This window comes from Pholcus phalangioides, unplaced genomic scaffold, assembly GCF_987345545.1.
Source record: "Pholcus phalangioides strain wild (caught in Gottingen) unplaced genomic scaffold, Ppha-v1.0 ptg000008l_1, whole genome shotgun sequence".
NCBI lineage: Eukaryota > Metazoa > Arthropoda > Arachnida > Araneae > Pholcidae > Pholcus > Pholcus phalangioides.
In genome coordinates, this window is record NW_028301601.1 from 37,577,903 (window position 1) to 37,605,838 (window position 27,936).

The 27,936-nt window shown below is 34.6% G+C and overlaps 1 protein-coding gene and 1 long non-coding RNA gene across 3 annotated transcripts in view; one reads left to right on the forward strand and one right to left on the reverse strand.

Moving 5' to 3' along the window:
* mib1 (E3 ubiquitin-protein ligase mind bomb 1) overlaps positions 1 to 27,936 on the forward strand; it is a 135,383-nt gene that overhangs the window by 43,018 nt on the left and 64,429 nt on the right. The window lies entirely within an intron of this gene.
* Positions 109 to 27,930, reverse strand: LOC149084243 (uncharacterized). 2 transcript variants are annotated; one of them, XR_016192957.1, is made up of 3 exons: positions 27,698 to 27,930; positions 6,213 to 6,355; positions 109 to 1,926 (listed from the first exon to the last, which is right to left on the reverse strand). It is a non-coding gene; the product is annotated as an uncharacterized LOC149084243 (long non-coding RNA). The 2 variants fall into 2 exon arrangements; XR_016192956.1 differs by having other exon boundaries at positions 27,540 to 27,930.

The following is a 27,936-nucleotide window of genomic DNA, read 5'->3' on the forward strand; positions in this document are numbered from 1 at the left end:
CATCTTCGTTGTCAAGGTATGGGTCAAAAGGAAAGAAAAAACTGAGTGACAGCGCTTATGTGTTATGAAACTCTAGGCTGTAGCCCTTTGCATCCTACCGCAAGGGGGTGCACCCCCCCCCCCGTTGCTTAAGCGCTCCGGTGTTCTTTAGCGGAGACAAACTTGTCACTTACATTGTGTCAACCTCGAAACAACGAACCGGCACATATGAATATCACAAACTCACCGTTACGCCCATGACAAAAGTTGGCGACTCCCCTAGGAGCCGTGATGCGCACTTTCAGAATCACTGGTGTACCAAAACGAGCCGTCAAAACATTCCTGAGGCGAAACAGCACCACGCTAGAGTATATTGTAAATTCCGTGAAAAGAAAGGGAAGCAAAACTGCCCAGCACTGTGGACGGAGGCTTTGTTTCTTCGTTTCCCGTTACAATGGAGGCGCTGTATATATTTTGTATATAGACCATTCTCGAATCTCTTCCACTTCAACATGCCAACTTCTTACTTGCCCTACAAGTTTTCTCCACACTTCTTTTGAAATCCCAGGCTGCGGTCTCCGGCCCTGATCTGCTACTGGTCGCACGTGCAATTTTTCTCCCTAGTCATTGAGTTCAGCTATCCATTTTAGTCAAATGGCTTGTACATTATCGAGTTAATAGCTGTCTTCATGGGGAGAACGACGCGAGTGATTCGATACTTGCGAGCGGGGGGGGGGAGCACTGCTATTAGTCTTTGCTAACTCTTTCCGACACAACTCTGCTTCTTTTGAGGTAACGAAAGTATGTTGCTTTGCATGAGTCCGGGGTTGTGAATGGTTCTATCTATCTAACCGCGCTAGAGATAGGCCTTTTTCTAGTATGGTGTTGGCTGAATGGAGCATTTACCGTAAGATGAACAAGGAATCCAAACTTGCTGAGTGATTCGGCCAAAAAGAAAGCCAACTGGAAAGATTCTTTACAAAGAAACCTAATGTTTTAGAAACCAGCTTTTGTAGAGACCTGAACCTGAAGTGCCAGATGCATCCAGGTTCCCATCACTTATGTGATTTCTAACCTTCCCACAGGATGGATACAACTGGAAAAAATAGTCCAGCTATGTCTGGCCTATCTGTAGAGCCCGACGGCACTATTTGAAGTGCAGGACAGGTGTATTGTGAGATGAATTGTACACATTTAATAGGAAAAAGTTGAATAGCATTTCAAAAGTATTGTACTTATTTGCGCTTTCATTTACACACTCTTGATTTCGCCTCAAAATGATTTCGATGTGCAAAAATCTACGAGAGTGTAATAACATCTGTCGTAAAAAATTCCGCCCTGTGAACATGCTCCCCGTCGCCTCATGCCTTGCGCCGGCCCTATTTATTTTTATATTCTAACCTTTTTGGGGAAAAAAAAACAATTATAGATACGTCGTAGCAATCCAAAATCTCCACTAAGAAATTTAGATGTGTTTTTAGCGTGTAATCCGAAGATTAAAGGCAGAAAATTACGATATACGTACATTATTTGGCATACTGTTTGAGTTTCTATCCCGACTGTTTATTGTTCTTGGATATGGATAAAGAAATCTACCACTTACAAACTCCCTCTGTAAGTGGTGATTGATTGATTGATTTCAGTCAGTGAGTATGTAATTTAATTTTTCCCCTTCGTCGCTAGACTAGACAAAAAAGACAATTTAATGTGAGGCCTAAGAATTTGCTTTTACCTAGAGAGTGGGTTGGGGGGGAGCACACCTGTTCATTTCTTGGTCTTTACTCGGTGTTATAGAACTTCCCATCAATCACTCATTTAATTGAAAAACGTGGAATGTTTTTTCCGACGATATTTCTCTGAGAGAACTTAATCATTCAACGTTGTCTCACTTTTATTTGCTTGTCTTGTCTACTGCTTGCTTTCTGGAGCTGCTCTTGCTTTCTCTTCCTGTTTTGAAAATATATTTAAAAATATATGTAAGATGCAAGTAGCGTATATATGTTGGTAGTGCAAGTGAAAACTGAGAAGTTTTATAATGTGTCGAATATAATTTCATTGAAGCAATGATTTCAATTTTTTTCTACATCATGTATTAAAATAAACTGAAGAGCCAAAAAAACTGGTACAGGCATGCGTATGCAAATAAAGAGATATGGGACCAATCAGAGTACGGCGCTGCGGTCGGCAACGCCTATATAACACAACAAGTGTCTGGCATAGTTCTTAGATCGGTTACTGCTGCTACAATGGCAGGTTATCGAGATTTAAGTGAGTTTGAACGTGGTGTTATAGTCGGCGCACGAGAGATGGAACATAGCATCTCCGAGGTAGCGATGAAATTTGGATTTTCATGTACGACCATTTCACGAGTGTATCGTGAATATCGGGAAGCCGGTAAAAAAATTAAATCTACGACATCGCTGCAGCCGGAAAAAGATCATGCCAGAACGGCACCAACGACGACTGATGACAATCATTAAACGTGACAGACGTGCAACCCTTCCACAAATTGCTGCAGATTTCAATGCTGGGCCATCAACAAGTGCCAGCGTGCGAACCATTCAACGAAACATCATCGATATGGGCTTTCGGAGGCCCACTCGTGTACACTTCTGCTGGCCACCTAAATCCCCAGACATGAACATTATTGAACATATCTGGGATGCCTTGCAACGTGCTGTTCAGAAGAGATCTTCACCCCCTTTTACTCCTACGGATTTATGGACAGCCCTGCAGGATTCATGGTGTCAATTACCTCCAGCACTACTTCAGACATTAGTCGAGTCCATGCCACGTCGTGTTGCGGCACTTCTGCGGGCTCGCCCTACACGATATTAGGCAAGTGTACCAGTTTTTTTGGCTCCTCAGTGTATATTTACAGTGTTTCAAATTTTTCATATATTTTTATTATAAACATTTTCAAGAAGGGGTATCTCTGAACTGTTGAGGATTTTTTTTTCCTCTTCAATTTCAGATTTTTCTTCAAATCATTACGAATATTATGAATGTTTAAAAAAAATAATTCAATGTCATCTTTCTATCTATGGAAAAATCTGTCGACATATATGGTCATCGTTTTGTCAAGTTCAGTTTCATTTGTATAGATTAAAATGTAATTATTATAAGAATATCGTTTCCAGAGTTTGGAATTGTACGATAAATGAGATCACGTTTCGTACGTACAAAAAATTTCCTGAATTCTTGCTTTGATAAAAAGAGAGCTTTAAAGGTTTGAATTTCCAGATTCTATCCTTTTAAACGCGTGGTTTTTTTTTTTCATTTATTTTTTAGATACATGCGTATACATTTTTTTCTTATCTCATTCCATTCTAATCTCCCGTCACGGAACTGCGAGTATTTAATTGCCTTCTCCACGTCTCGAAACTCTTTTAATTATTTTTTTAACGTCTTTTTAATTACGCGACGGGTCGTAATTATTCGAAACGCCATCTTATTATAGCTCTTCGTGAATTTCGTTTAAACTCTTTTAATTTACAGTTTAATTGAAGTTGAAACAATTACGCTCACTGAAACTACATTAAGGATGAGTATTACCCCCATCCTTCGACTGCAGAACCTTTTTCTTTTTGCAGTGATTATTATATTAATGTAAGTATATTTCTGTTATTTTCTTTAACTGTAAATTATATTTTTTAATTGCTTTTTAAAATTCCCACAAGCTTCAGAAATTCGAAACAATTACTTACTGCAAAATAATTTGACTTCAGCGAGATTATTCATTGTTACATGCTTTCTCTATATCTCTTTTCCTTGTTGTATGGCAACTCGAGTGTAATTTACTATATATTTTATCCCGAAACGGTTAGTTTTATTGAAATGTTGGAGCTACTAATTTATTCCGTTTTTCTCGGTGTCTATTCCTGCTACTTGTCGCTACTTTTTCTACTAGTAGCTGATTAAGTTTCGGCTACGATGAAGTTTCGGTTTTGATGAATGAATGTCTCTCAAATTGAAGGGTCGTCCGTGAGTTGAGGTACTGGCTCGACGTTTCTCCAACACCAGCTGTTGCATCATAGGAATGAAAAAAAAACCCCTTATTCTTTGACTGAATTTTGGAAAAACGCTATTTCTAGACCTACTCGACTTGATTCAAGTTTTCCGTGTGTTCGGAACGATTACGACAGACTGGCAATAATCGAATTACTTAATTAGTTTCTTTATTCATTACAATGTTAGACATAGAAAGGAGAGGTTTTCGCATTTCTCATAGTAGTGGTTTAGTAAACATAGCAGCGTTTTTCCGCGATTCTTCCAGTCAAGATCAGCAATAAGAGTTTTGATTTTGTTTTGTGAGAGTTTGTTACTTTCACCTAATAGCTTCTGATGATGCCAATAGCTAGTGTAGTAGACAGAAGCGTCAAGTCTATTAGAACCTCATCTAGAGAAGAGCAGGCAGGTTTGGCTGCCCGGATGCCAGATTAGATGGGCTTGGAATTCAATCAAAATTATGAGGCCGTAAAATTGGATGCTTGCCCCACGCGGCAGACTAAATTTTTGTTTTCAAGTTGTGACTTTGCTCAAACCTCGACGTTTCCTTATCCTAAGAGACTCTTAATCATCATGTTCTACCATTTGAATTGATAACTGTTATAAGAGTTATTTCATTATTTCATTAGTGCAGGTCTCGATAGCTCTAAACAAAAAAAAATTAAGAGTTGCTCCACCTGCTGTCTCAAGTGTAAAACTCTTTGTTGAGAAAATAGTCCGCCTTTTAATCGCATGAGTCGTTATTGTACGAACTTCAAACTAAACAACCGTAACCGTTGTTGATCGGGTTTACTAAATTCCCTCGGAGATCGAGGCACAGCTGGTTGAGGAAGCAATCGCCCCCTAGGTACATTGTACGCTTCATTTAGGGATAGCCAAATAACTTCATCGGTTTGCTGCATAACATCTTGGCTACTTCCGATCCGCTAAATTCGGCAAAACCCGACAGAGGTGCATTAAGTGTTTGCTTCACCGAAAATCTGTATCCTATAGGCGATTACGATACTATCTTTGTCTAGTCTTAATTGGGACTCCTGTGTAACTATTGCTGTAAATGAGTTCATGCTTCAACCTCTCGCTTCGAGGCTTCCTGGAGAAATTTAGACTAATGAATGTATCGTTACGAAACGGATTTTGCCAGCGAAGATAAAACTTCTTTCTTCTTCGATTTGAGTGTTTCGATATCAGAGAATTATTTTTTTTTCATCAATTTAAATTCGCATGCCACAATATCACATTCGCATGCCACAATATCACACTCGCACGTGAATTTGAAATAAATTAACAAACCTTGTTACAGTTTTTTTTTTAATAAAGGCTTTTCCAATCTCCGATGATAGTTATAAATTAAAATTTGTGGGTGGAACTTCTTCCACTTATTTTTTAACATGTTTCTTATAAGATGCCGTTTTAGACTCATTTCTTTTTCTTCTCAATTCACTCAGCATTTTAGAAGTGTGTATTTTACCTTGGATGATTTATATTTCTCCTTATCTTTGATTCGATTACTACTCAAGCGAAAACTCTCATTTCTTTTACGTCCAAAAAGTGAAAGATTTTGATTTTTACTCTGAAATTTAATGGAAAACTTGAGTTCCGCTTCATATGATCGTTGGAAAAATAATATCCAATGAGCATGTGTAACTCTCCTGAAATCCCCACTGAATGCAAAACTAAGAAACCAAATGGGTATATATATATACATACATATACGTTGGGAATTTTTTTTTTATATACCTCTTTCCACCCAATGATTTATTGATCCGATTTAAAAGAAATGGCACTTTGCGATCTGCATTTTTTCCTCCAATTTTGCCGTTTGCGGTTTTTTTAATCATTGTTCCCCTTCTTTCATTCTTTGCAGTTGTCTTTCTTCTTCTTTCGCATCAGATTTTCTACCAATCTTCTAATTATAAAAACCAATTTAATTCTAAACGATTTTCGTGCCCCATACCCGGAGCTTCTTGCTTGCTATTGGATGCTGTTCTCGGTAATATGTTGGATTTCTTTTCGAGCATCTCTACTACTTTCACAGAATCCTACTGGCACCGATGTTTTTCTTCTGATGTTAATCTTTTTAGAGAAGGTTCTATTCTCCAACAATAGAAAAACACGCTGCTATAAATTACGGCATGGATCCGGTGATTTCTGTGCATGCATACAAAAAAATAGAAAGTATGTTATTCTTTCAGTTTTTATTTTTACCAGTAGACCTTCTTACTTACATCGCATTTCTTTCTCTTTCATTATTTTCTGGCAATGTACTCTCTATTCATAACTTTCTGCTGTTCCACAAGATTTGGATGATCGCTTTCATATTTTGGTCGACCGCACGCGATAGTCTTCTACAAGGCCCTTTTTTTCCTAACTAAAAAAAAGAAAGAAAATTATCAACATACTTTGCGTTTAACAAAAAATAAATATTTTCATAAAGAAAAGACATTCATGTCTATCTCATCATGAATTCTTGTTCTGACAATGCGTGGATCTAATTAGATAAATCTGCATGGACAAAGCCGATATTCTTCTCTAACTCATTTTCCTTATCAAAATTTTAGATTATGTTGCTGTCAATCGTACTTTCGACCAACTCAGTATGAGTAAGAACCGTGTGTGATTGCTCATGTTCTGTCGAAAATTTGGTTGAAATGAGAAAGTGTAAATTCTTAGATGGTAAAACTCTCCGAGGGTACTCTTAACACATCGTTCGAAACGTGCTGCCGGTATTTTTTAATTAATTGCTTGTATTTATGTCGCGTTGTGGAAAGTCGTTGCTTGCTTGTAGTGCATGACTAAACCGAAACATTTTAATTCAGCTTGAACTCGCCCCTCTACAGCGACGAACCTTCGTTCAAGATGAAATTTTAGATTTTCCTGTATTCGGAGGTTAAACCTTTCCAAATTAGGTCTTTCGTATCCTCTCCATTTCTGGAAAGTTTCCCCTAGAATTTCCTCTCCTCTCTTCCTACAGAATCTTGTTAACTACTCCAAATGGTCGTAATCGGCGTTTCTGATCGAACTAGCGACAGTGTCCCGCCGTGTTTAATATTCATGAGAGACTTCACTTCACACTGGCATTGATCGTTTTGGTGCCTCACGTCAACCTTCGGTCATACTTGAAATATCGAAATAGAAAAAAGTCTCTCATCTCTCCATTATTATTTATTATGTACACGTCCGTACGCATGCTCTTAATGCGAGGGGCATTATTTTACTTCTTTACGTCATCTATGGGTTTCCATTTGGTAGCGCAATTTTATCAATTAGCGTCCCTTGTACGACGTTACTGCTTCGTCCTCGTTAAATGGCCTTGATGGAGAATTGATGGCATTTCAGATGGGCTGCTGGGTCTCTTTCGTCGTTTGCTCTTAAAGATAATTAAGACTTTAATGTAAAATTAATGCTCTGTCTCAAATTTTTTCCTTTGTCCAATTCATAACTTTCTCCCATCTAATTATCAAAGTGATAAATAATGGTTTATTTTTGTTTCTTGTAATATGTAAATAACTTACTGCACTTGTTACACTGTGCGGTATCGACTCCTCGATGTGTCTAACACTTTTCCTCCCTGTGAACAGATTTTGCCATGTATGAATTTATGGAATTGTTCCGATTATCTCTAAAAGTTTATTTTGTTAATTACTAGCTGGTGTAAAATGAAATTACGCACGCAATTTTTCTATACTACCTACTAGAGAATACTAATTTTCTCTAAAGCTCTCGTTGTTGCGATTTACGTTCGTGGTAAATAGCGAACTAAATTATTTTAGTTTAACGTTTTCTCTTAAAATAATATTTGTTTTTTTTATCTTTAATTATTGAAATAAACGATAGATATTTTTCTTTAAAAAAATTATCTGTTCATTCTTATGAAAGTAATTAGATGAAAATTTTCAGGCTCGTTAAATTAAAAGGAAAGCATCAAAATTTTATCCTTTAATAATATTTAAATTTTGTACAATTGAACATGTTTCCACATCGCATTGTGATTATGTAAATCTTATGCTTTACTTGTTTCTCATTCTGATCACGTTCTAAAATATTTTAATATTTTTATTGCATCATAGTGTCTACTGGTTTGATTAATAAAAAAAATTATACCGATTGATAGTACGAATTACAACAAGAAATTTCTACTGCTCTGAAATGGAACAAACTGTTTCCGAACTACCCAAATTAATTGCTTTAGTGATTTAATTTAGTGATCTTGGTCACCCCTGAACAGGGCCGGTCTTAGATCAAATGGTGCCCTGTGCAAAACCAGCAGCCGGTGCTTCCTCTCCCCGCCCCTCAATCGCTGATCCAGGGTGATGTGCCGGAGGTGACATTTTATTGTTTATTGCTAGTCAACTACAGTTCTCTAATTCTCTAAAATATGTAACATTTATTTTCCCATATTATATCGGACTTGAGAGGGAATCTCTCCATTACCACCACACCGGAATTCCGCTTCTCCTCCTCTTTCTTCCTATTTAACTAAATTAGAAAAGTAATAATTACTTTGATAATTATTCCAAATTAGAGAATTTAGCTAAATTAGTAAAGTTATCTAAAGCTTTTTTTTTCTCTCTCAGAGATTTGATTAGTTATAATTACGTCGAAAGTTTATTTATAACATACAATTTTTTAAATATTTCTCGAGGGGTATGGATGTAAGTACGAATATCAACATTTTTTCCACTAGAGACGGATGGAAAAAACGGTCCACTAGAGAAATACAAACCACTAGAGTGGCTCTGTAGATGAAATGTTAGTTCAGGTGCCCAATAGCTATCGAAAGATTTTTTCCGTTTTTGGCGCACCGAATAAGATGCCATCAAGAATATTTCATATCTTCATAAAGGGTGGTTGATGACGTGAGCATCATCCAAGCCCCCCGCTCCCCCCTTGTCATCAAAAGTCAGCAAATCGGAAACCCCTCTCCCCATCGATGTTGACGTAATACTTGAATGACCCCTGAAAAATAACCTCTTTTTTTCACTCCCCGCAACGCAGGGAGACTGTTTTTCTTGTTAGCAGAAAAATGGGGTGATGGAGGGGGATGACTTTCCTCTCGATTCTTTTCATTTCTTCCACCACTACTGGAAAACAAAAGAGAAAGCAAACTGCCTAGTATGTCCCTTAGGGTTAAAGAAAGAAACAAGCTAGTGTGTGCGCATTCTTATCTTCACGGAAATCGGCATACAGCATGTGCACTGCTCATCTACTCGAACCTTGAATTTTTTTTTCATCACTGTTATTAGTTCTTTTGCACAGTAATTTTTTTTTAAATACCTTAAAAAGATTATTTTCTATTTATGTGTATCTAACTTTTCTAACTTGTTTCTGCGCCTTCTGTAATTTGGCGCCCTATGCAATTCCACAGGTTGCACCGCCCTAAGAGACCGCTATTGCCCCTGACATTAGTGCCAAGTTGAAAGCTGACAAAATGAAACAAGTTATTCATCAAAATTTTACTGTGTCTTTTTTTCATCCTAAAATAAGCAGCAGAAAATAGAAAAATAGCTATAATTTATTAGTCTACCATGTTTTATTTTTGAAATTTCGATTTGCACTTTGCAATCAATGGTTGCTGATCTTCTAAGATGAATAAAAGTAGTGCATACTCTCTATCAAATCACAGGTAGCAATGCATACCAGTAGCGAACTTGTTATAGATTAACTATGACTATGCTGTGATTGCTTGATCACATAGAAAATGAAAATGAAATAGACCTAAAAAGAATTGTACAGAACAGTAAATACGGAGCAGTGATTTCCAACCTTACATGTTTCAAGCCTCTTCCCCCCCCCCCCCCCCCACAGACGTCCTCTTTTTTGATGCCGTTTCAAGCCCCCTCCTACGTTTCGAAAAATTCAACCTTTTGTCCTTTTCAGGTTTATGAAATTATTTTTCGTTTTTTTCTTAGGAATTTTTTTTTCCACTTTGAAACACATATTTTCATTAACACGAGTGTTTTTGTGATTTTTTTTCATTGGCCAAATAGTCGTCGAAATTCCCAAAAAATTTTTTTTTGCGGTTCTGGTTTAGTTGTGACCGGTTTTATTAGGGGTCAGAATAGGGGTACCATCTGTTATGAAAATTGGGAAAAGTGCCGTCAGTAAAGGTGCTCGCGCAGGTGTCCTCCTTTCTTAGTTTTCGAATTTGATAACCCTGGGCGTTTGTATTTCTAGAATGCGTAGAAGGTGTGCTAATAACTAATATTTAACACTTTTTAAATCACTTTACTTGATTTTTTTCCACCAACGCTGATTATTTTCGTATACATCTGAATTTCCCGTCACATACTCTTGGGGGTGCGCATTACAGGTTCGAAATCACTGATGTGGAGCATGAAGATTTCTTGTTTTGGGGATTAATATCGAAGATAAAATGAATAAGGTGGAAATAGTCGCCGGTATGTAATGGGCCTCGCTAGTTCTGTGGTACGATTTGTTTACATCTGCGACCAGAGAAGCTAGTACAATGGAGACGTAGCCTGGGATTGTTCTGTGTTCCGTATATAGGTGGCCAAAGAAGATAAACTCTTCTAGAGCAAGATAAAGTGCTCTTTAATTAAGCAGCAGAGGACGTATGGTAGATTATATGTATATTCAAGAATTATGTTGAAGCTAATCCCTTTTCACAATTTTTTTTTTGGGAGGCGTTATGTAGCCTACGTCCCCTATGTCTGTAACGAGTTTTGACAAAGTTTACATGAGCTTGTGAAATAGTTTTGAAGCATCATTAACATGTTAAGATAAGAGCAATACCTGCAAATTCTGTTCTATTTGCAAGAGGTCATCTGTTACTACAAAGCCCATTCTTGAAGAAAGTAAGAGCAATCCAACTGCCGTATTTACTGTTATTCAATTTTTTTCTTAGCATGAATCGAATTTTAAATTATATAAAGATCAAAGTTATTCTTCGTATTTTGCATGGTTTCGATATGGATTCATGGTTAATGTGAATCCTTGCTTCTTTTTTCAATTCTTCAGATATTTTTCCTCTTTTTCTCCAATGATATTTTTCCTGTGTTTATATACTTTATTCTACAAAAGCTAAGATCAAACCCTCTAGTTGCTGACTTTCAAAAGAAAAAAGTAAATGTATAATAAAAAAGTTTCTAGCGTCTTGAAGAAAATCTTTGTTCAATAATATGTGTTGCTGTAGCATCTGATTGCACGGGAGAATGATCAGAATGGATTTTTTCTCGGATTGCCTCTCTCTTTCTCGCTTTTTTTTTATCATCACTTTATTTCAACCATTGCAGAGAAAGTTTCCTCTGGAGACTTACGACCTCTTTGTGTGTTTCATGTCGGATCATTTATTTCCCTGACGTCTTTTGAATCAAAAAATAAAAAGCAAACGAACTGAAGGGAGCACAATCAGATCCTTCTCTTTCATAACTATTGGGTCTCTTGAGTTCCTTTAACTGTAGCAGAGTGGATCGTAGTATGCGGTTTCAGGTTAATTGTCATGTCTTTTTTTTTCGTTTTTCTGTTTTTTTTTATTTATTTTGTGCATGGTTTTTATCTCTTTTTAATGAGAAGAATGATAATACCTTCCTTTACATATTCTGCTTAGACAACATATGAACAGCCAAGTAGTGAGTCATAGATGATAGGCAAAATGCGTTCCTAACGCATGTTTCAAATGCTTTGTGTTTTCCTGTTAAACTTAATTTCAAGAGCTTCATATTTCCGCAGCTTTACCATCTCGTATCTTGACATATTTTTTCACGTACTACTGAAATTAAATAAAGTTAGAATATTTTATAGTTGTGTTTGTAGGGATGGGAAGGACCAGTGATTTGTGGCAAATATAAACTTTTCCAGAATTCATCACAGTTATAAATAACATTGGCGTTTTTAATTGAAAATGAAATTATTGATAATTTTAAATGATTGAAATTGAATTTTAATTGTGCAATTTATTATTTGAATAAATATTAAAGACTGGTTATTGAAAGATTTTTATTGCCATGAGACCGACACTCAAATTTAACGATGATAGATTGTATTTAAATATTACTTAAAAAATCAATTTTTTTTTCAACATGTGTTACAACTTCACATCTAATTAAGAGAATGTCTCAACCATTAGTTACTCTCAACTAGTAATGCATCATAAAATTTACAACTAATTTTCTTGTTTTTCCACTTTAAATGTTTTTTGACCCTTTTGCTCTTTCAGTAGCTTAATTCATATCTTGTCGAGGTACATCCTTAAGTACTGAACTTAACTTGTATAATTCCTGCTCACTTTAACCTTATTGCAGTTTCTATTTTCAGTTTCATGTTTTCCCTATTCTAGAAATTCACCCTGACATAACCTCTTTCACGTAGAGTATATAGACCACACATTAAAATATAATCAATAAATTTTAAATTTATGCGAAAAATTCCAATTGGTATAAATTTTTTAAGTTAGTTTGATGTGCTTAGATTTAGATAATCGACCGAATACCTAAGCAGCAACTCGGCAGAACCGAATATTCGCTCCATCTCTATTGTTGAGTTTCGTAGCATATATTGATACTGTTCCAACGCCTTTAATTGGATTAACGGGGGGAAAGCTTCACTTAGATTTACCTATACGGGGAAAAATTATAGATTTGTATTATATATTGCGCCTGTCCGATAGTTTGTTTCGACAAAAATTTGGCGCTGAAAATCACAGCTTGGTTGGCCCCAAACCTCAAATTTTAATATCGTTTAATTTTTTCTATTTTTTTTTCTTATAACGCAGGATATCAAATAAATGCTCAAGCTGTCATGTAAATTCGAAAATGTATTAAAGAGGATAAAAAACACCTTTGACTTGGAAAATTTGCGGTATAGTTCTCGGGATCTCTACATAAGAAAAGTTTGAAGATTATCTAGGTGGGATCAAAATTCTGGAAGCTGGTTGTTTTGACGAGAGTTTTTGTTGCAGATAGCGTCCAATCATTTCTTCTGCGGTTCTCTCGGGATATTTGCCGAACGCTTGAACTTCATCGACAAAACGCTGCCGCCTCATCTTCAAAAGAAGCAAAAGCGTTCGTGCCTGTCTTCCTCTCGGGATCTTTTTGCTTTATCGCCTCTTTTCTCATGCAATATCTCTAACCTGAGGCCATGTATGGCTTGATGATCTGAAAAACACTATAACATAGAAATATATTTCTATATTCCGATTTTTCCCCCTTCTGGCCCATCTTTTCTATTCAGCCCAATTCCGTGGTCATTATCTTGGTTTTCGCGTTTCTGTCGCAGTAAAAATATATTTCTACTTGTGCTGCGTGCACCATTATAATATCCTAAAATTACTAAATGAATTATATATCTTATATAATTATAAATGAATTATATATCTTATATAATTATAAATGAATTATATATCTTATATAATTATAAATGAATTATATATCTTATATAATTATAAATGAATTATATATCTTATATAATTATAAATGAATTATATATCTTATATAATTATAAATGAATTATATATCTTATATAATTATAAATGAATTATATATCTTATATAATTATAAATGAATTATATATCTTATATAATTATAAATGAATTATATATCTTATATAATTATAAATGAATTAATAATCATACCCTAAATTTATTACTATGAAAGTTTCATCTTCTACCCAGAAGATGACTTTCCTTGAGACCTATTTTATTGATCTTGAGACCTGTTACTTACACTTGCAAATAAACCATGTTGTGAGTCTTGCCTTATTTGTTAATTCGTGCAAATTAAATATATCCACAGAGCTATAAAAAGGCTGAAATAGGTTTTGCTAAAGCTGATAAACATCTTGATTAAATCGTTGCATTAACCAAGCCCAAGGTGATGTTAGAAGGCAGAAACTTTAGCTTAACAATGACTTAAACAATTATGATGGTCTTGTACTAGGATACGTCAGTGCATCAAAAAAAAAAAAAAAAACACACACACACACACACACAATATGTACTTTCTTGTTTTTTTAAAAACTTCTGTTACATTTATGGTGAAACTATTCTGTACATATTCCGCATGACATGAAATGCTGTACGAAATGCAGGTTTTTATACCACATTGGAAGGATATTGTGACATCATCCTGTCTGTCGCCCTCGCTTTGGGGTGTGCATATATAGAGTAAAAGCTAATTCTTTATATTTCAAATAGTGGAGGATCTGCTGTAAAAAAAATTGTTTTAAATTTTCAAGCATTAACGATAGCTTGTTTTGAGCACAATGACATAGAAAAAAAAGTATTCTTCGTGTGAACTGTTCACAATATTGATGACATTCTTGAAAGTCGATGCATGTACAGCTTGTCCTTTTCAAATTATCGATTCATTGCGCATCATCAAGCTTTTGGTAATTTTATTTGATAATTGTAATTTTTTACTTCATTAACAGATGCTTTATAAGAGATTAATTTCCGCAAAAATTTTCATCACCGTATTTTGGATAAAAGTTACATGTGCCAACTTATTGATCATCTATCTACAAAAGATCTAAAATAAGAACATTCTCGGTAGATTTACTTTGAAGAAGAAATCGTAGCAATATATTGTATGAGACATCTAATCCAAGATTTCTTTCTGCTTAAGTACGATTGGTGAGGGGGGGGGGGATGAAGGAAGGAGAAACTTTCAGAGCTTCTGGTAAGAACGAGAAAACACGCTTTGCAATACTGGGGTGAAAGCAAACTAAAGGAATAAATAGAAAACAAAGAGAATGAAATAGTGAGGCGCAAGAAAACACACGAGGTGGACAGCGTCGGGATTAATGGTGCCTCCGGCAACCGAAATCTCGTTCTGGACAAAGACAAATAATCGGAGATTCCCTGAGAGAAAGAGGAACGAAGGAGACATCTCACTGACCTTTTATGCAGTTCTGGAGGAGAAAGGGCATCAGCGGTCAAGCAGATCTCGCAAAGAATTTTTTTCCTTCATCTTTACTTCGTCGTCTCTCATCAGCTAGCTAATAAACGATTATTAAGGGTTTTTGTTTTTTTTCCAGTCTCCCAGTTCACCCCATTTTCGTCTTGGGTAACCAACTGATTTTGTACCCACCCAGTGAGATATCAGCTAAAAGGAAAAAGGGTGTTATATACTGGTGTTGGATCCTGTCGCTGGAGATAAGGCTATAAAGAGAGGCTAAGCTTTGGCATTTCATCCTTGTCTTTCTGCCATTAATCTCTGTTGGGCGCTTGGCGGCAAATCTCCGAGTGACAATCTCTTATGAGGATGCTGGCGTGTAAGTATCCCATGTATAGCGTGCAATGTATCTTTCCGACCACCTTTGAAAAATTGGAAAACCCTTGGACTACGTTGGATTCAAGTTGTTCTAAGAACACAGTCTGAGAACACTCCATAATTTGCTAAAAGTTTCGTCGTTGCGGATTACTTCTCAACTTGAACATCTGAAATAAATCACATAAAAAATTTTATATTCAGTGAAAAATGGTTTTTGAAGAAATTATGAAAGAACGTGGCTGAAACCCAAGCTCCTGCTAATATTTGAACCCGATTAACCGGATCTGGCTTCTGCACATTTGGATAAATTTTAAAGGGAAATTGGAAATTTTACACATTCGTGTTTTGAAGGGCTTTTTTTTACATTGGGAATCATCTTGGATTTACATAATTTATAGTCTCTCTGTCTTTCTGCTTCAATTTTTCTCTTTTGTTGCAAAGGGAAATCCTTTGTGCTTCCCTAAAACACTAACTTGATGTGAATTTTTTTTCCTTCCACTTTTAATTCATTTTCTTTTTTATTTGAATCAGCAGCAAGTTAGTTTCCACTTCCCTTTTTTCCTTTACGGTCCACATAATACGAAGCTATTTGATGGCTGATTAACATTTACAGAAGAAGGTTTGCAATTAACAAACCGGGAAAAAATGTGGGTGCCTAACTACACTAACGAGAAAAAAAATATTAAAAAGAAAGACTGAACGTTCCACTGCAGTTTTTACTTTCTTTCAATCTCTTAAATACGGGCCATTTGCGAAAATTAGCTCGGTCAAGTGGGATTTTATTATAATTTTTTTTTTCGTATTTCAGTAAACAAAAAGAAATTGCTCTCCGGTAGTGTGGGAAAATTTCAGGCCCAAAGATCACTATCTACTTTCTCTCTTTTTCTACGTAATTAGCTTCCTCCTTCGGCTTCGCTATTTGCTTGTGCGTATGTGTTTAACAGCTCGCTGCTTATCTGCAACTTTCTTTCTGCCTTTTTTTTAGCTTCTATTTTTACATTTTAATTTATGTATATTTCTCTCTTTCTATCTTCTTTTTAGATAATTTGCTGGCATCTTTGATAAAACATTCCATTGTATTACAGTTTTTCTTCAGTTTTCTGTATGTGTGGGCTTTGGTCCTGTTATTTTTCTCTTTGAGAACCCCCGTTAGTGTTTTTTTGTTTTTCCTATTGTACTTTAATGCATTTTTCCAATCGATCAGAGTTTGAATATAAGATTGAAATTTCCTTTTTTTGTTTATTCCCCCCCCCCCACCCACCTTCTACACTGTTATATTACTTAATGTATTGTTTTTTAACTTTTCTTTTTTTTCACGTTGAAAATGTAACCCTCTCTTTAGCACGACGAAAACTTATTTTATGCTATATGAAATTTTATTATTCAAGACCTGAATTTGTTAAAAAATTTAAATGAGGAAAAAAGAAGAAAGTAGGCTCACCCCTGAAAAATTTATAATGTGGATGACTCAATACTGCTTGCTCTCGGACATGTTTTTAAAATCGCATTTAAAAAAAGTTTCATTTGAAAGTTCATTTACAATCCTCTTTTGTTTTCGTGGTACAAATTTTACGAGATAGATCACGGTTATGCAGGAAGCCCATGGTAATGATTTTCTTTCAACACTCGATTTTTAATTATTTCCAAGTTGAAGGATGATTAACGGTGGATTATGTCTCATATTTTCCCTTTTTAAAAACCGTTTTTGACAACGAAATCGAGATCCATTTATCAGTTACAGTTTATTTAAAGATGAAGAAAACTTTTTCAAAATTTCAAATGTAATGTAATGTGACAATATCAAGAGAACTAGTGCAAATTTTAAAGTTTGCGCGTTCTAAAATAATCACAAATTCATCCAGAGTGAAATTTATTCAGAACTAGCAAAAATACCCGGCGCTTACCGGGTTTTCTTCAATTACTGGGAGTATTGAAAAAGTGACAAACCATTATAAAAGAATGAACTGTCATGCATAATACTGCAGCATCAAAGAAGATTTAAACCATTTTAAAGGCATGTGCATGTCTGAAACGCATTGTTAGGAAACCACGGTAACCGAAGTAAACATTCCGAAAGTGATTGTTGGAGCCCAGGAACCATTGTTACCCGACGGTTTTTCGCCCATTTCGGGCATTTGCCCATCTCTGACGAACTTTTAAAAGTAGCCTGTTTTAATCTCCGTCCTGTCCTGTTTGGTATATATATACAAAATATGGCAACGATCGGTCTAAAATTGTAGATTTGTATAAAGAACAAACATACATGCAATACTGAGAAATTGAATTTTCTGGATGTTATGCCGAAACTAATATTTGGAAATAAAAGTGATTTGTCTCCTCTGGGAATCGAACCCGGGTCCCCTTGCATTCGATTCCCGGAGGAGACAAATCACTTCTTTCCAAATATTAGTTTCGGCATAACATCCAGAAATTTCAATTTCTCAGTATATATTCTTCAGCCGAAAAAATACCATCATAAATTCATACATACATACTTTCGCATTTATATATAAGATTTTCACGAATCGGAGAATTTTGGTATAACAAAAATCTATATTTACGAAACAATATAAAAATATTACAATATTTTAAAATCCCACATGCCATAAATGTTAAGCATTTATATATACAAATAAATGTTAATCATTTATATATACAAATAAATGTTAATCATTTATATATACAAATAAATGTTAATCATTTATATATACAGATAAATGTTAATCATTTATATATACAAATAAATGTTAAACATTTATGCCACTAGAGTTCATAGCTATAGTCCAGTGTTTCCCAAAATGGGCGATATTGTCTCTTGGAAAAAAAAGTCATCTTGGAAAGGAGAGAGAGACTATATAAAACGGAGATTTCCATTTCGTAATTGTGATTTCTGATGTGGAAGACGGGTCTGAATTGCGTTGATACAGAATTTTAGTTTCTGTTAGAGGAGTGAATGCGGTCACGAAGGATTTCGCTTTGGAATTGGATCTTATTTTGACTGGAAATCGATTAGTAGACCATATTTCTGTGCAGGTTAGTCATTATCGACGCACAACTGCTTAAATGCCCTAGCGTTTCTCTATAAAGTAAGAGAAGTTCTGTTGAATTGATTTCTCAACTTTTCACACATATCTGCCGTTGCTCTTTCTTCTTATTACTAGGCTATGTTTGATACACAGCTAGCTCAATAGTTTTCTGTTTTTTAGTACATTTAATCGACATTCTTCCTTTGTGAGGAATACAGTATTTTAAATTCGTCAATTAGACTATGCTATTCGTCAATTAGAGTTATCTGCTACGCTTTTCGCTATTAGACCATGGAAGCAATATTATAATAATATAATTTTGCGGGATTCGGTCGCGAATCTTTGTTGGTAGTGGATTTTGGTTGGTTGTCTTGATTTGAACCCATTTTTTGTGACAAAAAATACACACACACATACATAATATTTTTTTTATTCGAGGATGAATACAGAACGCGTGTATGTGTAGATGTCGTGAGGAGCGAGCCTTTTTTAGTATTGTGCTGTTTTGGTTTTGACGATAAAAGCAAAAATTCTCATTTTAATTCTTTAATCAAGAGATGGGCTTAACTCTGAAGGTGGTTGGTGGATTGAATGGTTGGATAAACGGTATGTGCGCCAAATTAATCCCACAAGGCCTATGTGAAGCATTCACCATCTCAAAAATGACAAAGTTCCAAATTAAATTCAGAATTTTTCAAACTTTAGAAGTAGAAAGTTTTTTTGTATCTTAGCATGTGGTGTCAAACATATGGTGATTTCAAACTTCAAATTCAAGTTCATGGCCACAGAGCTACACAGTTTTTATTTTGAAATAAATACTCGTTGCATCATGAATGAAAAAAATTGTAATTTTTGTCAACTTCTAGGCTGTTAATTACGTCTAAATAATCTATGTTAAATTTGAGTCTTTCTAGAAATTTTTAATTTCTAAGTAGCCAATTGGAATGCTCAGAATGAACTGCAATAGAATTCATTTATGCAACAAGAAAGAGAACGTAAACGGCTTCTGTTCTATAAAACAAAGGGTCTTCAACCCATGGCCCGCGCCCTCCGAGCTTTTTTTGCAGTGGTCCACCTACTATTTTTAGAAAAAAATTACTTCACATAGAAAAATGACTAAAGACTAAATTCCAAAAATAAAAAAAAATCGTTAAAGGGAGAGAGCTCTGGCCACCTAGAACTATGAGATACTTTTCAGATAATAGCAATGCTGTGTATTTGGTACATTAAAAGGGCCACCGTCGTAACGAATTCGGGGGATCCTGAGCCAAAACAGTTTTTGAGGCCTCTGAGCATAGGCTACATATTTAGCGAGGCCAAATTCGGTATCCGAAAAGTATTAAGAATAATTACAGAATTTACAGAAATGCTAGCACCTTAATGGAAGAAATAATTATATAATTATTGAAAAAAAAATTCTAATTATTGAAAAAAATAATTTTCTAATTATTGAAAAAAATAATTTTCTAATTATTGAAAAAAATAATTTTCTAATTATTGAAGAAAATAATTTTCTAATTATTGAAAAAAAATAATTTTCTAATTAATGAAAATTTAAAATTAGTGAAAAAATAATTTCAGAATTATCGGGACAAATTTCAGGAACAATAAAGAAATAATTGATTAAAACGAACTTTTTAATGAAAGGAAGTTATTTGCAAATAAATAAAAAATCAAATTTAATGAATGAAACATTCAGAGTAAATTAAAGTGTTAAATAAATTTGGGGAACCCAGTTTAATAACCGAGAATACCATGGTATGACTGGGTGGCCCGCGGGCTCCGTGGAAAGTTTAATTTAGCTGTAATTGCCTGAAAGGTTGAAGACCCCTGCTATAAAAGAACGGCGTCTTTTTCCATAGTTTTTTTTTCTTTTAACCGCCAACGGCAAGCAGCTGGAGATTCTCTGTTGAGGCGAAATATCTTCATGACTGACCAAAGATGCCTTCTACAGCTGGTTGAAGGGGACCAAATGAACATTTGATGGCACCAATCTGGCCACCTTTCAACCCGCTGCAGCGCGACAGTAATGAAAGAAAACGGATATTTTTTGCAACTGATATCACCATCACATTCTCGATAGACGAGCCCGTTAAAAAAATGAAGGTGCATTAATATATATATAAGGTAGCTGTCCCTTTGTAAGAAACGTGTCACTGCCTCCTATTGCTGCGTAGGGTCCATGATTTCGTTCTATGTTGTTTGCTTGAAAGTTGTGTCCAATTTCTTCGTCGTCTTCTTTTTTTTTTCATCTTGTTTATGTCCGGTGAAGCAATTTCAAGACTATTTCCTGCCTTCTCCAAGTTTTCTATGATTGGCAGGAAACCCTGTTTCGGTAAAATTTTTTTTGCCCGTGGTAAAGACTTTTCTCTTTTTTATCCCATTTCCTTAGTCGCAATTTTTCACACAATCTATCTCCCGACGTTAGAAATGAAAAAAATATTCTGAAAATTACGTCTGTGTCCGTCTTTGCGGGATTCCATAATATGCATTATAACTAATGTAGTGATGTGATTTGAGAGTTATAGTTCCGCCGCTGAAAAAGATGACTACCTATGGTGTATTCAATTGTTTTTGAGGAATTTTTCCCTTCACGTAAGGAATACAATAAGCTACTATTAGAGGTATAAGTTTCTACCGCAATTTTGGAACTTATTTCCAAATTGTTTCAAAAGTCAAGCTCGTATTTTCGTTTTGTAGAAAAAAATCGGCTGTGGTAAACTTTTTTTGTAGTTTGTTTCTTTAATGAAAATATGCTTTGGTAAAATAATCAGAGATAGATATGAAGGGTTACTTATAAGAAGCTCAGAAACTTAAATGCTTGAATGGTCTCAGAATGAACTGATAAAATCGAGCGGATTTTCAGACTTAATTTGATATGATTTACGATGACGTCTTTGGCACCGAATTTCGAGAATTAATAGATATGTTTGACTGTTTCCCTTAAAGATTGTTGAAGTTACCATGCATATTTTATTTTCAGTAACCGATAACCTCTTCAGACAATGGAGCAAAATGTTTACATTGCCAAACGTGAATGATCTATTCATTTTAAATAATCATTCATGTCATAATAATCATTCTATTCATTTTAAATAATCATTCATGTCATAATAATCATTCTGTTCATTTTAAATAATCATTCTGTTCATTTTAAATAATCATTCTGTTCATTTTAAATAATCATTCATGTCCTAATAATCATTCTATTCATTTTAAATAATCATTCATGTCAAAATAATCATTCTGTTCATTTTAAATAATCATTCTGTTCATTTTAAATAATCATTCATGTCATAATAATCATTCTATTCATTTTAAATAATCATTCTGTTCATTTTAAATAATCATTCATGTCATAATAATCATTCTATTCATTTTAAATAATCATTCATGTCATAATAATCATTCTATTCATTTTAAATAATCATTCTATTCATTTTAAATAATCATTCTATTCATTTTAAATAATCATTCTATTCATTTTAAATAATCATTCTATTCATTTTAAATAATCATTCTATTCATTTTAAATAATCATTCATGTCATAATAATCATTCTATTCATTTCAAAACTTGTTTATAACTCTGCCTCTCATAAATTAGAATAATGCACGTTTTCAGATTTCCTGCACGATGTTTTAACGCATGCACACGTGCGTTAGTTATACTGTAGTAGATTCCCAAACAGTGTGCCACGGCACCGGGAGCAGTGATGGATTAATGCTATTTTGTGGGGGGGGGGGGTTAGTGTGGTTGCTTGGAAGAAAGAACAAATCCGGGGAGGGGGTATGGGATATCCCCAGAGAATATCTTTTGCTCTCTGGGAGGGGCTATCGCCATCTTTAATCCGTCAGTGACTGGAAGGTAGGGGCAGTAACGCATGCAGGATTTTCTCGGGTGGGGGTTCATCTTTTTCTGTTCTTCCCGGAGGGGGTTGAAAACCACTGCAATCTCGGCCTATCTCTTTTCTCCCAGGAATGCTAATGATAGGGTCGTGAGATATGTTTCGAATTAAATTGCAATATATTGAAGGTGATTTCAATATACCAATCAATCAATGTAGGCTTTGATTTTTAAACGGTGAGCCACACCACCTGCTGTGCTATATCTGCTGCAAATATTCTGTGGATAGTTTTATTAAACAATGTAGTGGGCTGTTATTAGGAAACGATGAGTACTGTTTGTGTATAGTATACACACACTCAGAGTGTGTGATTCGCTTTTCCTTCCCGTACAAAGAGCCTGTGTCTGCTGACAGTCGGGATGGCATATCGCAGGGCTCCTACTTTTTTAGGTTTTATCATACTTTTCCGACATTTTTACCAAATCTCGTCAACAGAAGTGATGCAAAATTTTTCCAAATGAAAAGGGAATCATAGAAATATTGCCAAATAATACAAATGTAGTAGATTGCAATTAATGATTCTGCCAAACAAAAGTTGTATCATTTTTTCAGGTTTAGGTGTGTATGTGGGGGCCCCCAAGTGGTTTATTAATTTTTTATTTTGCTGAGTTTGAGGGTTCAACTCATTTTGTGTCAATGTTTTGAATAATCATTGAAAACTTCTATCGGGACATGAAAAATAATTTTATATTTAATATTTCATGGTCATTGTACAATAACTAACATTAATCATTCAAAATTACGGTGCACACTTTGCGTAAAGGTGAGGTGAAACAACAGTTTGCATAACAAAGCAGTTGGATACGTAGGCCTATTCTAGGTTTTTGACTGATGCTATCCAATAGCATTCAGTTGTCTTCTATATTTTTAAGACATGCAAGGGCATAAACAATGTTTGCAAACCTTTGCGACGAGCTAAAAATGAAAATGCTCCATTTCTAAAAAAATGATGACGCTGGCATTGAACAGTAAAATGCAAAGAAATCCCTTTAAAGAAAGGATGTAAAACTATCTGGTTCATCTTGACTTATTTACTCTGGACTTTGTAATTTACAAATTTTGCACTATGGTTTTGGAAGTGGTCCCAAAGGAGCGTCATTCTTAAAAAACTTATATGTCTTCATAATTTTCTGTGCATCGTGGAATAGAGTTGACAGACTGGACTTCGGAAGACTTCTTGAAAAAAGAATGTAATGTACATACAGGTTGAAGAACAGGTTGTTGTGAAGAGAAAACAATTGTTTGTGGTTGCTAGTAAACTGTTTTGGGCCAAATTATTTTTATTAAGTCATTTATGCCATTTTGCTTTGGTGGCTCGAATCAATTTACATTACACTGAAATAGTGCTATGAAAAAAGAAAATATTTAATTAAATTTTTTTTTTCAAAAATAAAAATCTTTTAGTTTGAGTTTCTTTGAGTTTTTGCCCCCATGAGGCTATGATGTCTTATGTTGTCTTAGGGGGAACCCTCCCCCTTGTCATACTTTTTCCAATTTTTGGAGTAGAACCCCTGCATATCGATATACCATTATATCGTGATGTTAGATTCATTATGCATTACGATGTAGAATTTTCAAAATATTGCAGTCCTACCTGGCAGTAGTGATCTTGTTTTCCCCCTTTCTATTAACCTGTAATCGATCACTTTTTTTTGTTAAATATACGTCCCGTCTGTTTCTGCTCTCTCTGATTCTACGGATATTATTCATTTAAGTGAATATGGTAATATTTTTCTCGCATATGTTCCGCGTAAGCTTCCCAACGTCTTACTATTCACACATCGGGATGCGATGAGAGCTCTCTTCAAAAACCGAAGTTCTTTTTTGTACTCGTGTTCAGGGAAGAATGGCATGAATTCAGTGCTACCCTTAGGGGTGTGCGACAGGTGCGGCCGCACCGAGCTCCGCGCTTCTGGTAATAAAAATTAAAAATTATAATTTTTTTTGTAAAAATTTCAATAATAAAACAAGGTTGCTGCATTTTGACAAAGAAAATGTGAGAAAAATCTAAATAATGTAATAAATAACGAAAATTGTTTGTCACACACACACTAATTATGTACAGTAATAAAACAAAAAAGAATCGTTATTTGTTGAATGTGGATGTGGGAAGCGGTCGGAAAGGATGCACTAAACATCCCCCCTCCAGTATCTATTTATGGGATTATATATATATATATGTGTGTGTATTATATCTTTCAAGATTGTATTAGTAAAGGGTGTTGGAGTGCCACCCTAGTACAGGTGGAGACAGCCATGGAGACTAACTTGTAGGAACATGTAGGAACTTTTAGCACATGTTGCCAACATAAACACATATAACAAGTACAACATACACTAACGGTCATGTCCTCAGTCGCCTATTAGCAACACGTTCCTCATATTGGAGCTCCTTTCAGGGTGAAACTAAGAGGGGAAAAATTACATGTCTATAAGTGATGGAGGTTTATTTTTATAAGGTGTTGACATCAGGGCTAAATGACAATTTTTTTTTAATGCCCAACTGTGTTTTCGAGACGCATTTTGCATGTGTACCCAGTGCAACATTTCAATCTAACATACTTTACAGAGCTTCTGAGCGATTTTACGTTTCTGTTCTGTGTGAGTGTGATCATCAGATTCAAGTTTTCAACTTAGGGCTATCTTCGTAGCTATAATGTCATCAAGAGAGCGTGACAAATTTCAGAAACATAGATGTGGTAGTGAAAAGATTGAAGAAAAGGACACACAACTTGGTGCGTTTCAAAAATTTCTGCAGCCCGCAATTCAGCCTTCTGCTAAAGAGAAAAGAAGTGGATGATATTTCACAAGAAATGAAGCCTCAGCCCTGAATTTCAGCCACCAAAAATATGAGTGATAGTACGCATATTTTTGGGTTTAGAATCCTCCGACGTCAAATTGCTTCGTGAGTTATTAACAAATGATTATTCAAAGCGTTTCAAAGTTCATGAACAAGATCTAAAATCCTTTTCCGAATGCTTTCATAGCATATAGGATACTGCTTACTGTTCCAGTAACAGTGGCAAGTGCAGAAAGAAGTTTTTCACACTTAAAACTATCATCTTTAGGGACATTATCAGTCGAAAAAAAATGTTTTTTGGGTTTTTTTTTGGATAAAATAAATGTTGGAACAATTATTTTATCCAACATTTATTGGATAAAATAATTGTTTATGATATAATAGAGGACTTCGCTGGTATGAAAGCAAGAAAAATAAATTTTTTATAAGGGGAGTCAATTCACACACACAGACAATTAAGCTGTGAAGTTTAGTTGAAAAGTATTTAAAAATAAGCAGTAGCTAGTCGTATTAAATATTAATTAGTAAATTATTTTTATTAAAATTAAAAAATTAAATATAATTAAATTTTTCTTGCTTTACTGCTTTTTACTTACTCACGTATCGACATTTTTACACACATTTTTTAATGCTGAATAAGATTTTTTTCTTTGGGAGGGGGACTGAAGTGGGAACTGACTGCATTTAATTTTTCTCTTTAGGCCCGGTTGACAAAAAAAAAAAATTGTAGTGCTCGCATCGCCCCGCTATTATTTTTGCACTGAGCCCCGCATCTGGTAAGGGTGGCCCTGTATGAGCTTTTAAATAGCTCTCATCTATTTCAACGTGAGCTTCTTTCGTGTTCATCCCCGACCTCCGGCTGATTACATCCTCCTTCATTCGAAGCTTCAAAGTTCTGGACCGATTTATTTCGCTTCAGAAAAAGCTTTTCTTTCGCTTTCTCTCGCTGAACATCACGTTCACCATCTAACTCTCCAGTCGGAGTCTGTTTAGGCTTTTTTTTCCGCTATAGTATAGCTTTTTCTTTAAGCTTCAAGAAAAAAGGATTAAGGCCTTGTGTTTGCTTCCTTTCATTTTTGTGCTTGTGTGTGTATGTGTCTGTACATATATAGTTACTCAACACATTCATTCGTTGCTTGGCAAACTTTTTTCCCTTCTGTTGTGTTGAGATGCTCCAGGATGGGTTTTTTTTTTCTGCTATCACTTTTAGCTGTAAAATAATTCGATCTTTTTATTTTATTTCGTCCTTTTCTTAGAAACTCGTTACTTCAATGGGATTACGGATATTAATAGAAAATTCATTTCGTTTTTTTCCATCTTTTCTTGATTTTTGAAATTTTTATTATTTTCCCCCTATCTTTTGACAAGCGAAAATCCATCTGTTTCTTTGATGGATAGAAAAATAAACACGTTTTTATTCTCAATTATTATCATTGATTTCTAGAAATCATTTGTAGCCTTTTTTTAAACGGTTGAAAACATCAATTATACGTGTGTGTGTATTTGTTTTCACAAGTTTTTTTTAGTGATACGATTACACACAGTGAGTGGAAAGTGGTCGATAGTTCAAATCTTTGGTATTTCTGTTAATACTGACTTTTTACGTGATTCGATGTTTTTCGCGTAAATTGTTCTTAACGTAATATTATAACGAAAGAATTATAATTATATTAAATTATAATTTTATTATTATTATTTGCTCATTTTATCTTATTTATTTGTTAATTCATTTTAGTAAAATTATTTTATGTATTATTTTTTAGAATTGTAATCTTTATTTTGAAACAATATAACGTGGGAAAAAAATGTATTCTATTATTAATTGTGTCCTATTACTAAATAGAAAGTAAAAATATTTTCAAAAAATCTTTGAAGAAAAATGTTTAAATAATGGAAGATATTCAACTCTAGTCCTATATTTTTATGGCTCTATTCCGCTCTATATAGGTACTGAATATTGATGAAACTCTTGTTTTATACTATATCGGTGATCAACTTGAATGGACTTTAGTTTTTTTTTTCACAATTTGCTGCTGGATATTTTGATTTCTTTTGAATTCGCAATAGGCAGTAAAAAAAGGGGGAGAAGGCGGAAATAGAGGAAAATGCATTTATTGACGTTGAATTTTTTTCATGATTTAACAAAAGCAACGAAATCCCGAAGCTTTTTATTTTCATTAGAATGAACACTATCGTTTCACCGAAAATGTAAGGCTATGATATTTCATGTGAGTTTATTCATATTCACTCTTTATCTCCCTCCTTCTGTGCCATAAAAAATTATTTCAGTAGAGTTTTTCCTGAGACTCATTTGCTTTAAAAACCTCACTCGTATTTTCTGGGTTGAAACCGGTATATCTACTGAAGTAATCTCTAACACTCATACAAAGTAAAAATCAGTATATGTTTTATGAATTAATCGGAAATAATTAAGGAATGCGGAAAAATTCCTTTTCGGTCATTTGAACGGTGAGATACTTTTATAGTCGCATTTAGAATAAAATTTATTTCTTAAATGAACAATTTTTCTGCTTTATATTTTTAAAGATTCGATCTGATGTTATTTTTCAAACTTTGAGAAATATGCTTACCTTTTTATTCCCCCGTTATGCTTTCGATTCTCCTTCATTAATTTATTTAGAATATCCATCAAATACATGATGATTCACATCTACAGCGTTTGATTTTTTGAATGCAGTATGTATATATATATATAAATGAAGAAAAGGAAAAAAAAAATTCACGTTACTTGAGCTGTCGTATTTCCTGATTGAAAGGTCATTCATACTAGGAGCGCGTGGAAAAATATAAGATCTTAAAAAAAAGAACCGGTTAAAAAGTAAGAATAAACTGCAGCCAAAAATAATCATTCAAAGGAGGAACTTGCTGTGTTTCTCTAGAGATGCCTGAGAGCACGGTTCTCTTCCACTCTCATCTCTAGATCTTCATCTTTGTGGATGTTGCTCTTGCTGCTCTTCTGTAGTTGGG